An 18,638-nucleotide genomic window follows, 5' to 3' on the forward strand; every position below is an offset into this window, starting at 1 on the left:
CCCACTGTGTTCAGGTTGGGCAAGGCTATCCAGCATGAGGACTAGGTTCCCAAGAACCAGCCAAAGTACCAGGGACAGTCCTGTTCCCATTGCTGAGAATCCCACAAATAGACCAAGCTGCATAACTGTTACATGCATTCAGAAACCTAGGACAGTCCCATGCAGGCTTTCTTGTTGTTGGTTCAAACTCTGTGAGTTTCCATGAGCCAGGCTAGTGGTTTCTGTGTGTTTTCCTGCAATGTTCCTGACCCCCTGGCTCCTGCATTCCCCTCCTCCCTCTCTTCAGCAGGACTCCCTGAGCTCAGCACAATATTTGGCCATGGGTCTTTACATCTGCCTCAATCAGTTACTAAATGAAGGCTCTCTGATGACATTTGGGGTACACACCAAGCAGATTACAGAGAATGGCCAGTTCAGGCTATGCATCCACTATTGACAGGAGTCTTAGCTTGGCTCAGCCTTGTAGACTCTTGGAAGTTTCCCTTGCATCAGGGTTCTACCTGACTCTATAAAGCCCCTCTTTCCAGTCATCTTTCTCAGTACTCCCCCCTCCACCCACCCTAAACCCCATCCCTCAAGTTCCCATGCCCACCCATGCCCCTAGTCCACCCATTAGATCTCTTCAATTTTCCCTTCTTAGGGAGATCCATGTGGCCCTCCTTGTTATTTAGCCTCTCTGGGTCTGTGGATTGTTGCATAGTTATCCTTCACTGTACAGTTAATTTCTACTTATGAGTAAGAGCATACCATGTTTGTCTTTGTGGGTCTGGGTTGCCTCACTCAGGATGATTTTTTTTTTTCTAGTTCCATCTATTTGCCTGTGAATCTCCTGGTGTCACTGTAATTAAAGGGAAAGGCCAGTTTTCATAACAAAGACAAGAGGAAAGGTTTTCCAGATTCTATGTGACACATTTTAAAGAGGACCACAATTCCAAAAATAAGGCCTGGGTTATTCAGAACTCCTGGTGAGCCTGCATGTTTCAAGGAAACAGTAGTACTCCTTTGCCAGGCTTTTCTCTGTGGCACTCTGGGGGCAATATCATGTATTAAGATCTGAGTATCATAATGGGACTGTATAAGACCCCATCTATGGTTTGTAAGTAGGTGGGCAAAAGCTCTGAACATCTCACTGTGTGCTCAATCTTTATCGTATATATAAAACCCTCTCCTCAGACCTGTGCTTGGTTTTGGCTGTCTCTGCTTCTGTACCCACGTAGCCGGTCCTTGCTGAAACTGGCTTTCATTCTTTATGAGTTGGAGGAGGAGTGAATGAGATAAGGCATGTGCAAGATAAGGTGTCATGAACACTTTAATTTCTGACTGTGCTTCAGACCAAGTTTCCTTTATTTTAGCTTAGTGTTGTTTTGAGGGTGAATTCTGTGCTTTTTTTTTTTTTTAAGAGCTTAGTAATTATTCTCTCCTTGGATCTTTTCTAGTTAATATAGTTTCTAAAATTACAATTACTTGTCTGTGGGAGGCAATAAATACCTCTGTGCTGACTGTCATATGTGTGCGAGGCAAATCAGGGAATGGGATGTAACACTTTCATTCATACAACACAGCAGGTGATCTCATACATGGGAATCAGCAAATGTGCAGAGTAATCAAACTGGCTTTTAAAGTCTAGTGTACCAGTTTGGTTTTGATTTATTGTCTTTCTCTTGCATGCTGTGACTTGTACTTGTGTGTATAGTCTGATGTAGAACATCTGACTCTAGCAAGAGCTTTATACTTTGTCTCTAAATGTAGTTAAATCACAACCCGAGGAGAATCATTCTCTAAGGAACTTCTTCCCTTGAACCTCACGGAATTCTTATCCCTTTGTTTGCTGCAGTTACTGCTCATAGCATCCTACACACTGTTGGCTGCCCAGGCTCTGGGTGACTGTTGAACTTTTCAGTATCATAGATGCAGGAAAACAGATTATTCAGGAAGTGCACAGCGTCAACATTTTCCCGCAGAAAACATAATTGAATTATTTCTGTAGTCCTTTTTGTTTTTTACTGTTTTGGTTGATAACATTCTTTTTTATTTAAATTTTTTCATATGATATATTTTGATCATATTCTCTCCCCTCCTCCGACTCCTCTCAGATACTCCTCATTTTCTTACCCACCCAACTCCATGGTATTTTCCCTCTTTCCTTCCCTCTCCACTCTCAAAAAGCAAAAATCAAAACAGCATGCAAGCAAAGAAAAAACTCCAAAGACAAAAAAAAATTACTAAGTCAAACTAAACAACAACAACAACAACAACAAACAACAAAACGAAAAGCATTCTCACGCATACTACCCCTGAGCACGGGGCTTGAACTGGAGTATGTTTGTTATGCTCAGTGACTAATTGGGGAAAGCTGAGTTTCTTTCTTTTGTCAGCAGGCATGATTGCAACAAGCTCCTTGGTTAAGGGTACAACTTGGTGTCCACATCCCTTCCTCAATGTTAAGATTTTGTTTGCTTTGAATTTGTGCAGGTCTTGTATGTGCTGTCACTGTGAATGAGTTCATATGTATGTCAGCCTTGTGGCTGGAAGATGCTATTCATCTACTGCCTCTGCCTCTGAAAATCTTTCTGCCCTTTCTTCCACATAGATCGCTGAGCCTTAGGGGGGAGTAGTGTGCTAAAAACAAACAAACAAACAAGCAAACAAAATGACCCTATTTAGGTCTGAGTACTCCTAAGTCCCTAACTCTACATAGTGTGGGTTTTTGTGTTAATTATATCTACTGCAAGAAGCTGCTTCTTGATGAGGGTTAAGTGAGGCATTGAACTATGGATACAGCAATATGTCATTAGTAGTAATTTTATTGCTATGTTCATTTAGCAGAATAATAGTAGTAGGTTTTTCCTAGGTCCAATGACTTCTCTAGTTTTAGGTTCTTGGCCACTTTACCAATGTCAGATATGGCTGGTTACTACAGTAACATTTATTCCTCTATTGCATCAGTGTATCTTGTAGGCAGGTCATTGTTGTAGGTTGCAGGACTTATAGCTGGATGATATTGATGGACACTTTTCTCCTCCAATAGCCTGCAAAGTACCTTCCAGCACCATGGATGGTAGTCAATAGTTGGGTACCAGCTCTGTTTCTCGTGACACAAGTGATGTTTTCAGCAAGGGAACATTACTCTCAGGTTGTGGGAAGTAAACAGTAGCCTTGGCAATAGCGTGATGTTTGAGGGGGATCTATGGGATCCCTTAGGCCAAGGATTCAACAAGATGTAACTCATTCCTGTCACTGGAGGTTTTACTTGGTGGCATATGATGTCTAGTTGAGTCATTGTCTTTCTCATTATATAGTGACTCCATTTAAATTTCTTATACACACACACACACACACACACACACACACACACACACACACACACATATATATATGGAAGTTTGTATAGTAGTTGGTTTTCATATGATTTTTAGTGCTAGTGGTCCCTCTCCATATTCCCCCTCTCTCTCCTTTCCCATTTAATCTTCTATTCATTTTCCCTTTATCACTTTATGACACTATTCTTTTTACTGTCCCCTGGAAGTTCTCATCCTCCTCCCCCCCCCACCCCCGTCCAGTAGAGGCGCCCTATCCTCTGTTTTTAATCTGACTGAAACACACACATCAAAAGCTTAAAAGCTAATACTCACATATAAGAGAAAACATGCAACATGTGTTTTTTTGGATATATGTTACTTCACTCAGGATGATTATTTCTAGCTCCACTCACTTGGTTGCTAATTTCGTTTTTCCTAACAGCTACATAATATTCCATGGCGCAAATGCACCATATTTTCATTATCCATTCTTCAGTTGACGGACATCTAGGCCTTTTCTAGTTTCTAGCTATTAGAAACAGAGCAGCAATGGACACGGATGAGGAGTATCTATGGAGAAAAGTGGTATAGCTGGATCTTGTGATAGATGGCTTTTTGGCTTTTTGAGGAGCCTTCATACTGATTTCCATAGTAATAGTTTGTACTTTTACCAGTAATGAATAAGTTACCCCTCCCTTCATTCTTGACAACATATGTTGTCATTTGCTGTTTTGATCTTGGCCACTTGGGCTGGGGTTAAGATTAAATCTCAAAGTAGTTTTAATTCACATTTCCTTGCTAGCTAGGGATGTTGAAAAATTTTAAAAGTGTTTTCAGCCATTTGTGTTTATACTTTAAACTCTCTATTTAATTCTATATTCTATTTAAATTTTTCTGTGATGTTCAGGCTTTATTTTATTATTTATTTATTTATTTATATTTACTTATTTATTTATTCTTTGTATGTAATGGATACTAACTATATCAAATGTAATGACTTTTTTCTATTCTGTCAGTTGCTACTTTGCTCAAATGATGGTTTCCTTTGCTGTAAAGCCTTTCGGCTTCAGAGGTCCCACTTATTAATTTTGGTTTTAATGTCTGTGCTATAGGTAGCCCTGTTACAAAGTTCTTTCCTGTGCCAATGAGTTCAAGCATATTCCCCATTATGACTTCTACCACATTCAGGGTATCTAGTCTTATGGTGAGTTTGTTAACCCATATAGAGTTGAGTTTTACACAGAGTGATGGATACAGATCTGTCTTCATTCTTTTACATGCAACTATCCAATTTGGCCATCACCATTTGTTGAAGATGCTGTCTTTTCTGCAGTGTTCACTTTTGGCTTCTTTGTCAAAGGAACGTATTGTAGTTTTTTTTTCTTTGGGCTGCCAACCAGCTCCCAGTTAAAGACATGGAGACTTATTATTAGTCATAAATGCTCAGCCTTAGCTTAGGCTTTTCCAACTACCTATCTTAACCAATTTAACCTATTTCTTTTTATCTATGTTTTGCCTCAGAACTCTTTGCCTTTCTTTCATTCTGTATGTCCTACTTTCCTGCTTCCTCCATGTCTGTCTCTCTGGCCCCTGGAGTCTCCTTCACATCTCTTTTTTTTCTTCCCCTGAGCCTAAATTCCTCCTTCTACTTACTCTCCCTGCCTGGAAGTTCCACCTGCACCTCCTCCCTTGCTATTGACTGGTCAGCTTTTTATTAGACCAATCAGGTACCTTGGGAAGTCATATTCCATAACATAAACAAAGGTAACACATCTTTTCATAGATAAACAAATATTCCACAACATTAACAAATGCAACACGTTTCCATAGTTAAATAAATATTCCACAATGTAAACAACTACAGCACATCTTTACATAGTCAAATGCAACACATAGTTGCATAGTTAAATATTCTGTACCAGGATATCTGTAGATGTGTGGAATTATGGCTGTGTCTTTAATTTGATTCCATTGATCAAAGAGTCGGTTATTATGCCAATACCATCCTGTTTTTATTACTATAGTTTTGTAATACAATTTTAAATCTGGGTCTGATATCTCTAGCAGTTCTTTTATTATGTAGGATTACTTTAGCTATCCTGATTTGTGTGTGTATGTGTGTGTTTCCATATGAAGTTTAAGATTTTTTTTCAGTTTCTGTGAAGAATTGTGTTGGAATTTTGATGGAGATTGAATAGAATCTATAGATGATGTTTTCACAATATTAGTCCTACCAATCCATGAGGTTGGAAGGTCCTTCCATCTTCTGTTGTCTTGAATTTCTTTCTTCTCTCTCTCTCTCTCTCTCTCTCTCTCTCTCTCTCTCTCTCTCTCTGTGTGTGTGTGTGTGTGTGTGTGTGTGTGTGTGTTTCTTCATTTATATTTGAGACAAGGCTTTTCCTGTGTAGCTTTGGAGCCTGTACTGGAACTTTCTCTGTAAACCAGGCTGGCCTCAAACTCACAGAGATCCAATCACCCGCCTCTGCCTCCCAAGTGTTGGGATTAAAGGCATGTGCCACCACTGCCCAGCTTCTTTCTTCAGATAAGATTCAAGGTGTTCTTTCAATTTAACTCCCTTATTTCTCTGTTTAATTTTTGTCTGGATGCACTATACATTGGCAAGAGTTGGGTCTAAAATCTGAGGAGACTGTAGTGGAGAAAATAGAGGGGGATAAAGTTTGCCCCATGGGGTCCCTAGTAGAGAGCTGTTCTTCTAGTTGACTGAGAGCCATAGAGAAATGGAGATGGACTAGAAAGAAAGGCTGGAAGGAGTGGCAGGGAAGAACTAGTCATTAGTTAATTCTTAGAAACAAAACAGAGCAAGATAATAACTTGTTCTTCTATGTAGTTAAAATTGCATTTGGGTTTCATATTCATTTGAAAAGAAAAATATTGATGCCAATAAATAATGATAAATATTGATGAAGTGGGAGCACTAGAAACCAGATGGCAGACATTATCTGAGCCACAATACTGGGCTGGGTTGTCTTCTGTTTGTCTTGTGACTCCATCACTAGCCTTACTCCTTGGGGCAAATGACTGGATCCTGTGACTTGCCTGAGTCAGTTATGAAATAGATGCTCGTCCAAGTTGAGCAACCATATAAAGGGACTATAAAATGACTGGGCCCCAGTTCATCTTGAAGCTATGCTTAGGTGGAACTATGCAAGCAGAAGCTGAAGGGGTAATTTTTATGACAGTTGGAAAGCCAGCTGAATTGCTTTTGCAGGATGTTGAGTGTAGCAGGAGTATGAATAAATTTTCATTTAACCTGAACTCCTCAACTTAGCACCAGAAGATGTCTGGTTTTATTCCATAGTACTGTGGGTCTATAAAAATCATTTTATATATATGTTTGTAATAATATTTATCTAGCTCACACATGTACATTATATAAAGATTAGATGAGTCAAAGGGTGTAAGAGTAAAAATGTATTCTACACTTCTTTTAGGTGTCCTAGTGACACAGTTTCCATCCCAGAAGGTGACAGAGATTGCTGGTTTCCAACTTCTACCTTCTTCTCTAACTCCATTCTATGGCTGTCTTCCCTAGTCTTAAGTCTTCCTGCCCCAGAACTTTTCAGGTTATATCTCCTCACACCTTGTTAAATTGAACCTTATCCCTTTTCAAAGTCTCAATATTTTATTTATTTTTCTCTAATCTCCTTTTCATTTCTACATAATAGGCTTCCCATGGCTCATCCCTGCCTGTGACGTTCTTCTTCCTCGACACCACTCTTCTCTAGCTTATTTGACCTTTCTGCTTCTTTGAGAATCAGGTTAGACTCCGTTTCTTTCCCTGATTGTTTCCACGGCTTTCTGTTTCCTTATTCTCAAACATTTAGATCATTATTTCAACCTAGGACATCTATATCTCATCAGATGTCTTGATGCCTATTTGAATTCTGTCTTCCTTATTCTTAAATGATGGAAAATGTGTTAAAGAATCTGAGTGAAGGTACTTGCTACCAAGTCTGAGAACCTGAGTATGATACCTGAGACTCACATGTTAGAAGGAGAGAGAACTGGCTATCCAGACTGTTCTCTAAGACCTTCACACACCCAGGTGGCCTAAGCTGGTCTAGGGTCTGAAGAGACTGTAGTGGAGGAAGTAGAGGGCAATAAAGTTCAACTTCTTAGATGCCCTTCAACTGAAGAATGGATAGAAAAAATGTGGTACATTTACACAACGGAGTACTGAAAAACAAACAAACAAACAAACAAAAAACCACCAATGGAATCTTGAAATTCGCAGGCAAATGGGTGGAACTAGAAGAAACCATCCTGAGTGAGGTAACCCAGTCACAAAAAGACAAACATGGTATGTACTCACTCATATATGAATTTTAGACATAGAGCAAAGGATTACCAGCCTACAACCCACACCACTAGAGAAGCTAGTAAACAAGGAGGACCCTAAGAGAGACATACATGGTCCCCTGGAGAAGGGGAAATGGACAAAATCTCCTGAGCTAATTGGGAGCATGCAGGGAGGGGAGAGGGAGTTAGCAGAAAGAGAAGGGGAGAAGAGGACATGAGATAGCAAGAAGATTGAGTCAGGGGAAGAATAGAGGAGAGCAAGACAAGTGATACCATAATAGAGGGAGCCATTATAGGTTTAAAGAGAAATCTGGCACTAGGGAAATGTCCACAGATCTACAAGGTTGACCCCAACTAACAATCTAAGCAGTAGTTGAGAGGCTACCTTAAATGCCCTTCCCTGATAATGAGATTGATGACTATCTTATATGCCATCCCAGAGCCTTCATCCAGTAGCTGATGGAAGCAGAAGCAGACACCCACAGCTAAACACTGAGCTGAACTCTGGAAACCCAGTTGCAGAGAGGGAGGAGTGATAAAAGGGGTCAAGACTAGAGTGGAGAAACCCACAGAAACAGCTGAGCTGAGCGAGTGGGAGCTCATAGACCCCAGACTGATAGCTGGGAAACCAGCTTAGGACTGATCCAGACCCTCTGAACACGGGTGTCAGTGAGGAGACCTCAGCAATCTATGGGGCCTCTGGCAGTAGATCAGTATGTATCCCTAGCAAAAGAATGGCCTTTGGGAGCCCATTCCACATAGAGGGATACTCTCTCAGCCTAGACGCACTGGGGAGGACCTAGCCCCTGACCCAAATGATATGACAGACTTTAAAATCCTCCATGGAAGGCCTCACCCTCCCTGGCATAGGGAATTGGTGGTGGTGGTGGTGGTGGCAGGCAGGTGAGGAAGGGAAGGAGAGGGAACTGGGATTGCCATGTAAAACAAGCTTGTTTCTAATTTAAATAAAAAAGTTCACCTTCTTGAGTCCCAGCAAAGTCTGGCACTTTGGGGTTCTTAGTAGAGAGTTTTGCTCACTTTCTCTCCTAGTAAATAAATAAAAAATTAAAGAAACAAAATATTAAGCTGCATTTGGGATTGGAACTATATAATTCCCAACAAATTAAAGCAGTTAGCAAAAGCTTTCAGTTGGAAATTTGTCTTTGATTCATAAAAATTTAAATATGTTAATTTGCTCAGGATAAGGTCTGTTTTTGAAAAAAATAATAATAAAAGAATTGTGATTCAGAAAGTTTTTGTATGATTAAATGAGCACACATTTGGAACTTAGCTGTGTGCAATGACCCATGCAGGTTGAGAGCAGGGCTTTTGTTGTCAGGAAGGCCTGCCTGGGTTTATCACCTCCTGTTTGTGTGACTTTGAGCAACTTATCACATTTTTTTAAGTCTTGATTTCTTGCCAGAGAAATGAGTGAGGGCAAGGGCAGCATTGAATGGATCACTTGCCACACAGTAAATGTTTGATAAGATCTATGTTATTGTTGTTGTTATACATTCCACTATTTTGTGTGATTCATCATCAGTGTTGCAAAATAGTCATTTAAATATTCTCCCAAATTAGCAAAAAAATATTTATTTCTGAATCCTCCAAACCTCTTACCTTACTGGGAAAGGGTTTTAGGAGATGTGATTATGTCAAGAATCTTTTAGATGTATTATCTGGTGTTATTCAGGTGAACTTCATGTTGTCACAAAGGTCCTTTAGAGATGGAGAGTATGAACAGAAGGGCAGTAATAAACATGACAAAATTGAAGTAATTTCATGTGAAAAAGATTCAACCCACCATTGCTGCATTTCATCATAGAAAAAGAAAAAGGGGGTTGAGACATGAAGGGTTGGTATCCTCCAGAAAAGAGAGGGACACATCAATGATGCTCCCTTACAACATCTATGAAGGCTTCCTTTGTTGACTCCTTGATTTAGTCTGAATTAATCTTATCTAGACTTCTTGAGTTAATTATGAGATAATAATATTAAATTGTTTTAAACTGGCAGTTTTGGCAATTTGAAAGAGTTCTGATAAATGATTATTTCTCCCAAGCAAGACTTTTTGATCAATTTTGTATGTGTCAATGTCTGTTGCGTCAGGGTTGGAAGTCAGCATAGACCTACCAATAAGTTGGAATTACTAAGGATTTTGGCAGACAGGCATAGTAGCCTGTAATTTGGTCTTTTTTTTAGTTGAGAAACAGAAGCCAGATCAACTATAACCTAGTTCTCTTTCTGAATTGGATTCCACTGAAGTACAGGTTCAAACTACTGCGGAAATTCCCACCCCACTGCCAAGGACAGACCATAACTGGCAATGGGTTTATTTAGAGCCTTGCCAGGGTTTACCCCATTTCCTCATAGCTATGGCTAATTTGCAAGATAAACATGTACTGATTACATGGAATGTACAGTGGCCATGTTGAGTGCTGTGAATATATTGTATTAGTTAACCCCACCAAAATTCCTATGGTGGTTAAAAGAAATATGTGTTTTTCAAATTTTACATAGTGGCACATTAGAGTTTTTTCGAGTCAGTAGCAGTTTTAAATAGTAATGTGGGATGTAACCAGTGCACCGCATGAAATAAGTATAGTTATACTTCATAAAATTTTAGTTTCAAATATATACACAATAGTATGTATGTAACAGTTAAGCTAGTGTGTATTTATTTAATGGGTTATATTAAAACTACACTTCTTTCTATTTGTTGTATTTCTTACAGTGGGTTATTTTAAAGATTTTAAAATCACCAATGAAATGATTAACAGTGTGGCTTAAATATCAGAGCTAACTAGTTTCCAACTATTTATCTTACGAGCTCTTACCATTTATCTTACCTTACTTTTTCTATATTGTCACCTCATTTATAGGGCCTTTTTGAGCAGTGAATGGGTTAATCTCACTTCAGCACTTTGACAATGCTTGGATATTTTCTCAGTGTCCTGTGGGTTGTTAAGTTGCAGAACCAGCCAGATTCCAGTTTTGCCTAACAAAGTTTACTCTCTTAGGTACTATGTGTCATTGCTTGAGTTTGAAATCCAGGTCAACTTTATATAAGCTAAGATGTTCCCTTAAAGCAAACAATGGCGTAAACCTCCCTGTACAGTTACCAGCAACCTAATACTAGGCCCTCTCATCTCTTGCAGTTGGCCTAGTTGGCTAAGTCTTATCTCTGAGGAAATACAGGCTTTGTGACTTGTTCTGCTCTGGACAGCAAGAAAGGGACATGTGGGAAGCAGCAGGTAGCTTCACTTGTATAGAAGAAACTGATGATTCACTTACACTTAGACAATGGGGTCCCGAGTAGATTATATCCAAAGGGAACCGCACCAGGCAAGGAATATCGAAGGTACCTGGAGGGACTGCTGCTCATTAGTTTACCAGAGTGCCAGCTTGTCCTTGCTTTTTTCTTTTTGTTTTGTTGTTGTTTTGTTTTTTTGCTTTCCTTCCTGCCCCATTTCTTCCCTTCCACTGGGAAACTTAGGTATGTTGTTAATTGTTTAAAACATATTTTGGCCCAACTGGTCATTGAAATATATAGCAGGGTCATATTGGTTTTATAAACTCTGATAATTTAAAGATTAGGAAGTTTATGTCTTTCAAGTTATGGGTTAATATAACTGAATATTATTCTAGTCTCTTAAACCACTGGCTTTATATTCAGCTAATAACATATCTAAAGTGAATTGCATACCACTTCAAACTAGTGTAATTTTGTTGCACATTGCTGGGAAATGTGGCTTTTTTCTTTTTTTTTCTTTTTGGCTTTCAGATCAGGAAGCAAATGAGTCTCACCTGCCTAACAGGATCTACAGGATACAGCTCTAGCCATCAGGCGGGCAGTCTTTTGAACTGCTAGGAAAAGAGAGGAAGTAAATTCAGCTTGTTTACCCCATGTCAACATGTCCAGTTCCTTGTAGTAACAATGGTAATCTTTCAGTTTTTATTTAGTCTGAAGGCTGTTAGTGGCATGGGTTCTACTGCCTGAGGGCTGTAAGTGGAAAGGAAGATAGAAGGAGCAATTCCCTTCCAGAGATGTGCCACTATCTCTTTTACAGGCTGTGAAGAAAACTTGAGGTCAGTGGTAGTCTAAATGGGGAGCTCATGTGTGGTCACGTGGTGTCATTTTGGAAGTCACATCATATAACACTGCAAATCCTCTGTGCAAAAGATCCCAGGACTCTTCCACCCCATCCAAGGGGTGTTGCTCAAAGTTCTAGAAGAGGCTAAACATCATGGTGGGTGGCAGGTAGGAATTGCATGATTGGGGAAGTGGGCTCACAAGGATGCCTGTGGGTCTTTCTGGTGCTCTGAAAATATATTGGGGTCCCCTTATTTCTTCTGAAAACCAAGGAGGAGATATCAGTGGGTTTGCCTCTCAGTGTTCCTTTTTGCCAAACACAGGATCTTCTTCTCACAACAGTTGTGCTGGGGCAAAGACATTTTATTAGACCTCAGATACTTTGTGGGGAAGGAGTTAAAAGCCTACACGGAATGGTCTTTAGGGATATGTTGTCACAATAAGAGTTTGGAGAGGTATTTTAGTATTCTATTCAGCTATTATAACAAAATATTACATGTGGTGTAGCTTATGAAGAAACAGTTTTAAAAAATGAAGCCGGGAGATGGTGGCTCATGCCTTTAATCCCAGCACTTGGGAGGCAGGGGCAGGGGGATCTACCTGTGAGTTTGAGACCTACCTTGTCTACAGAGTGAGTTCCCTTTCAGCCAGGGCTATACAGTGAAACCCTGTCTCACAAAAGTTTTGTTAATTTGTGTTTATTTATCATATATGCTGAGTTTCAAAAAGATAATTTCTTCTAATTGTATTATAAATTTGGCCATCTTAACCCCTATACTTTCTTCTCCCCACCTCCCTTTACTACCCATAATCTTCCTTCCCGAAACCTCCCTCCTGCTTTTTATGTATTAGTCATAGTTCTCTAGAAGAACACAACCAATAGAATGAATAGATGGGTACATATTACAAAGGGGGTCTCTGAGATTCACTAGGTAGCAGGATGATGGTTATCTTTATACTGCAAAGGTTGAAAGTGTGGTAGGTGCTCAGTCCACGAGGCTGGATGCTGCAGTATGCTCTGATTGCCCCAGATGCTCCCAATCTGGAGCCAAAAACCTGAAGGATCCCTGGAGAGTCACATGGTCTTCATTCTATGGTGAAAGAGTGAGGAAGCTGGATTCCAGGTTCAGCAAAGGATGGCCCCAGCAACAGAGTAGACGCGCTTACAAGCAATGAGTGAAGGTGAATGCAGACAACACAACTCTCCCCTTAGACCTGCTATATCTTAGCTGCCACCAGAAGGTGCTGCCTACTCTGGGGGAGGGTCTTCCAGCCTCAGTAAATCCTCCTCGGAGATGACCTCACAGATATTCCCAGAGGCCTGTCTTTGAGTTGAACCAGATACAGTCAAGCTGACAACCAAGATTAATGGTTAGAGAAGTATAGCTAGTACAGATTTCCCTGCTATTTGGTGGGTTGTCCCTTCACTGTGGTGATAATTTCATTTACTGCACAGAAGCTCTTTAATCTCTTAAAATCCTGTTCATTAGTTTTCAGTATTTTGTCCTGAGTTCTTGAGGTCCCCAGAATATCCATTTGGAGTTGATTTTTGTTCAGGGTGAAATATGGACAAAGTTGCATTCTTCTTTTGGTGGATTCTAGTTTTCCCACACCATTTGTGGAAGAGGCAATATTTTTTCCCTCCAATGTATGTTTCTTTAATATATTTGGCATCTCTGTCAAAATCATTTAGCTTAGCTATGCAGATCCAATTCTTTTTTTCTCCATTATTTTTTAAATTTAATTCATTTATTTTACATTCAAACCGCAGCCTCCTCTAACTCCTCTACTCTTCCTCCTATCCCCCACCTCCCCTCCACCCCTCTTCCTCAATTTACCACTCGTCCGTCCTTATTTGCTCAGAAAGGGGCAGGCCTCCCATAGGCATCTTATGGCTTATCAAACTGCCATAAGACTAAGCACCTCCCTCTGTATTCAGGCTGAACAAGGCAATCCAGCATGAGGATTAGGTTCCTAAGAGCCAGCCAAAATACCAAGGACAGTCCTGCTTCCATTGCTGGGAATCCCACAAATAGACCAAGCTGCATAACTGTCACATATATTCAGAGGATCTAGGTCGGTCCCAGGCAGGCTCCTTGGTTGTTGGTTCAAACTCTGAGTTTCCATGAGCCAGGCTAGTGGTTTCTGTGTGTTTTCCTGCAACGTTCCTGACCGCCTGGCTCCTACACACCCTCCTCCCTCTCTTCAGCAGGACTCCCTGAGCTCAGCACAGTGTTTGGCCATGGGTCTCTGAATCAGCCTCAATCAGTCACTAAATGAAGGCTTTCTGATGACAACCTGGTTAGTCACCAAAGCAATCAAGGTGATGGACAGCTCAGGCTATGCATCCACTGCTGCCAGGAGTCTTAGATGGGGCTGTTCTTGTAGACTCGGTGGGAGTTTCCCTTGCATCAGGCTTCTACCTGACTCTGTAAAGCCCCTCTTTCCAGTCATCTTTCTCAGCATTTTTGTCCTCTGCTCATCCCCAACCCATCCCTCAAGTTCCCATGCCCACCCATGCCCCCAGTTCACCCAGGAGATCTCTGTTTTCTCTTCCCAGGGAGATCCATACCCGCCCCCTTGTTATCTAGCCTGTCTGGGTCTGTGGATTATAGCATGGTTATCCTTTACTTTACAGTTAATATCTACTTATGAGTGCGTATATGCCAGGTCTGTCTTTCTGGGTTTGGATTACCTCACTCAGGATTTTTTTTTTAAATGCAATCTGCTAGTCTGTGTCTTTAGAGGATTGAGATCATTATCATTCTGTAATGAAGTGCACACTTCCCTAAAATTTATATTGAACACCATTCAGTTATTGGCAGATAAATATCTACTTATCATTTTATTATTTTTGCTTTGTTTTGTATTTTCCTAATCTCCACTTGCTTACAAATAATAAATTTATTTCTCATAGGTTTGGAGACTGGGAAGTCAAAGGAAGTGCAGACACAGACCAGGAGTTGCTGGTGTCTGTTTAGCGTCTGCATTTTTCACTCACAGATACTACTCTTGAGTGGCCATCATGGGGCGAAGTTAATTTTAATTAATTAATTGATTTTTACATCCTGACCACAGTTTCCCCTCACAGTCCCTCTTCCCCACCTGCCCTTTGCACACCCTTCCATTTTCTTCTATTTCTGTTTAGGTAAGGGCAGGCCTCCACGGGATATCAACCAAACATTAATAAACCAACCCAGAATAGGCACCTCCCCTCATATTAAGGCTGGAAGTAGCAACCCAGTATGAGGGAAATGTCCCAAAAGCCAGCAAAAGAGTCAGTGACTTCCCCTACTCCCATTGTTAGGAGTCCCACAAGAAGATCAATTGACACAACTGTCACATATGAAAAGGGCCTATGTCAGTCCCATACAGTCTCCTGGTTATTGCTCAGTCTCTGTGAGCTCGTATGAACCCAGGTTAGTTGATTCTGTGGGCTGTGTTCTGATGTTGTCCTCAACTCCTCTGACTTCTATAATCTTTTCTCCCTCTTTTCTACAGGGCTACCTTAGCTCTGCTTAATGTTTGACTGTGGTTTCTGTATCTGCTCCCATCAGTTGCTGGATGAAGCCTCTCTGGTGACATTTGGGCTAGGAATCAAGGTAATGAATATAGCAGAATATCCTTAGAAGTCATTTAATTGCCTATTTATTTATTTGCCAGCTGAGTTTAGTTCTATCCTAGGCCTCTGGGCTATCTAGCCTCTGTCTGGGTCCTGGTGCCCCAGTGAGTTACCTCACTCAGGATGATTTTTCTTGTTCTATCCATTCATTTGCCAAGTTCATAAGGTCATTGTTTGTAAAAGCTGAGTAATAATCAATTGTATAAATGTACCACATTTTCTTTATCCACTCTTTGGCTGAGGGACATCTAGGTTGTTTCCAGTTTTTGGTTATTATGAATAAAGCTTCTATGAGCACAGTTGAGCAAGTGTCCTTGTGGTATGATGGAGTATGGTTTCTGAGGAACCACCATATTGATTTCCATAGTGATTATACAAGTCTGCACTCATACCAGCAATGGAGGAGTGTTCCCCTTGCTCCTCATGCTTGCCATCATGAGCTGTCACTTGTGTTATTGATCTTAGCCATTCTGACAGGAATGATCTGTCAGATCTGTCAGATTCCATTCTCATGAAATTTCAAAATAGTTTTGGTTTGCATTTCCCTGATGACTAAGGATCTAAATATTTAAGTGTTTCCCAGGTATTTGAGTTTGCTCTATTGAGAATTCTCTATTTCAATCTGTACTCCAATTTTTAATTGGATTAGTTGGTTTTTTGATATCTAGTTTCTTGTGTTCTTTATATATTTTGGATATTAGTTGTCTTAGAGTTTTTGTAAATGGATTTTTCTTTGGGCCACTAGTGCACAAAAAATAACATGGGGACTTACTATTAGGAAGCTTGGCCTATAGCTTAGGCTTGTCCATAGCTTAAATTAACTCATTTATATTAATACATGTTTTGCCTCATGTTTTTTTTTCCTCTCTTCTGTCTTATACCTCCTGATTCCTCTTCATGTCCTCCATGCACCTAGATTAATCTCCTCTCCTTCTCTCTCTGCCCAGAAGTCCCTCCTAAGTTTTTCCTGCCTAGCTATTGGCAATACAGCTCTTTATTAAACCAATCAGAAGGCACCTTGGTGAAGATACATCTTCACAGTGTAAAAAAGGATTATTTCACAACAGGTTTCTATTATTGTGAAGAGACAACATGCCCATGGCAATTCTTACAAAGGAAAACATTTCATTGGGGTGGTTTGCTTATAGTGTCAGAGGTTCAGTCCATTATCATCAGGGAGCATGGCATTCTGCAGGCAGATATAGTGCTGGAGTAGTAGCTGAGAGTCCTACATCTTACAGATTACAGGAAGTCAACTGAGACACTGGGCTGTACACTAAGCATAGGAAACCTTAAAGCACACCCCCACAGTGACATGCTTCCTCTAACAAGGCCACACCCTCTCCAACAAAGCCACACCTAATAGTGCTATTCCCTATGAGATTATGGGGGCCAATTACATTCAAACTAGCATATTCCACTTCCTGGCCCTAATAAGCTCATAACAATATCATAATGCAAAATTCATTTAGTCCAACTTCAAAAGTCCCCATGGTCTATCATAGTCTCAACAATGTTTTAATGGCCAAAGTTCAAAGGCTCGTCTGAGATTCATGGCATCTCTCAACTGCAATCACCTGTAAAAATCATAATCAAAAACAGATCACATGCTTCTAACTTATGCACAGAATATACATTACCATTCCAAAATGCAGGGAAGGGAGAATGTTGAGGAAGTACTGGACCAAAGCCAGACGCAAAACCAGCTGGGCAAACTCCAAACTGTGCATCTCCATGTCTGATGTCGAAACATTTTTTAGATCTCCATTGCCTTACAGATTTCTTCTTTCTCTTTGACTGGTTCCATTCCCTGTTAGGGGCTCTCCTCAGCAGGTATCCCATGATTCTCACATCTCTGACATCTTGGGTTCTCCATGGCAATCCAGGCTTCAATTTCACAGTTTAATGTAATGGCCTTTCTACTAGACCTCCATTCAGGGACACCCCTGACACACACCTGGCCTTAGTGGCTTTCCTTAAGCACTGAGGCAAATATAATGACCAGTTTCGGTTGGGACCCAGCCCCCACTGGGTCTCTAAGAGTTGTTTTCCAGCATAACCACAGGTACCTCCTATTTCCCTGACCTCACCCCACTAGGATCAATATCCTGTTGTGAACCCTTTGACCTGGGGTTTTGTAAGTTTGTATATAAGTCTGCTCCACAATAAAGGTGAGAGACATTCTCTCAGAATGTGGACCAGTCATCTTGTCATTCATCCAAATCTCCAGGCTTTCACCAGATACTTGGATTTACTGGTGGCCAAGATCAGCCACACATTTCTTCTATCCTTAATTCTTTTTTTTTTTTTTTTAAATTTTTTTGGAGGCAAAGACAACCGACTTTCTCTCTCTCTCTCTCTCTCTCTCTCTCTCTCTCTCTCTCTCTTTCTTTCTTTATTGTGTATTCAACATTCTGCTTCCATGTATATCTGCACATCATAAGAGGGCACTAGATCTCATAATGGATGGCTGTGAGCCACCATGTGGTTGCTGGGAACTGAACTCAGGACCTTTGGAAGAGCAGTCGGTGCTCTCAACCTCTGAGCCATCTCTCCAGCCCTTTGTCCTTAATTCTAAAGCCAGTACCACATGGCCAAAGCTGCTTAATGGGGCTGAAACGCTGCCTGTGTTTCAAGTACATCTTTACCAACTTTCTATCCTAAGCTTGGTTGTCCTGAAACTGGATCTCTAGACCAGGCTGGCCAAAACTTGGAGATCTAACAGTCTCTGCCTTCCCAGTGCTGGGATTAAAGGTGTGTCCCCCCACAGGGGGCTCTAAGCTTTTAGTTCCTTTTTACAAATTGGAAATTTAGCTGGGTGGAATCTTGCCCTGAGGACACCACCCCTTACATTCCATTTCTTAATCTGTTTATGTCCTTGAACACAGGACTTATCTCCATTCTATTTCCTAGGGCTCTTTTTCTCCTCAAAATTTACATTTTTTTCATTTAATCTGGTCAGCTTGCCCCTTTTCATTATAAATCTTCATCAGAGTTACCACTAGTAACCACATAACAGGGTCTATGCAAGGCTGTTTTGAGAAATCCTTTGCCAATGGAATTAATCCAAAATTCTTCACTTAAGGCTCAGGCAGACATTTTGGAAAAGGGTAAAAGCCACTTTCTTCACTAAAATATCACAATAATGACTTCTAGGCATCAAGCTGAAATTCTTCTCCTCTAAAACCTCTTGAGCGAGTCCCCCACAGTTCAAATAACTCTTAGCACCTGTTCAATGTGAAGGGACCAGCTCCCCATTTTGGCAGCCATAACAGCTTGTCTGACCCTGTCTTAGTCACTAAGG

At 40.6% G+C, this 18,638-nt stretch overlaps 1 long non-coding RNA gene across 2 annotated transcripts in view; it reads left to right on the forward strand.

Annotated features, from left to right (window-relative positions):
• Positions 1–18,638, forward strand: part of LOC103161025 — an 80,433-nt gene that overhangs the window by 14,195 nt on the left and 47,600 nt on the right. Inside the window, exon 1 of one of the 2 annotated variants that reach the window (XR_003482938.2) lies at positions 15,212–15,314. The exons of the other annotated variant lie outside the window; for it this stretch is intronic. This is a non-coding gene — a long non-coding RNA (uncharacterized LOC103161025). Of the gene's footprint in view, positions 1–15,211; positions 15,315–18,638 lie in introns of those variants that run through there. 2 annotated transcript variants of the gene reach the window in all.

Source organism: Cricetulus griseus, chromosome 2 (assembly GCF_003668045.3).
Source record: "Cricetulus griseus strain 17A/GY chromosome 2, alternate assembly CriGri-PICRH-1.0, whole genome shotgun sequence".
In the NCBI taxonomy this organism is placed as follows: Eukaryota; Metazoa; Chordata; class Mammalia; order Rodentia; family Cricetidae; genus Cricetulus; species Cricetulus griseus.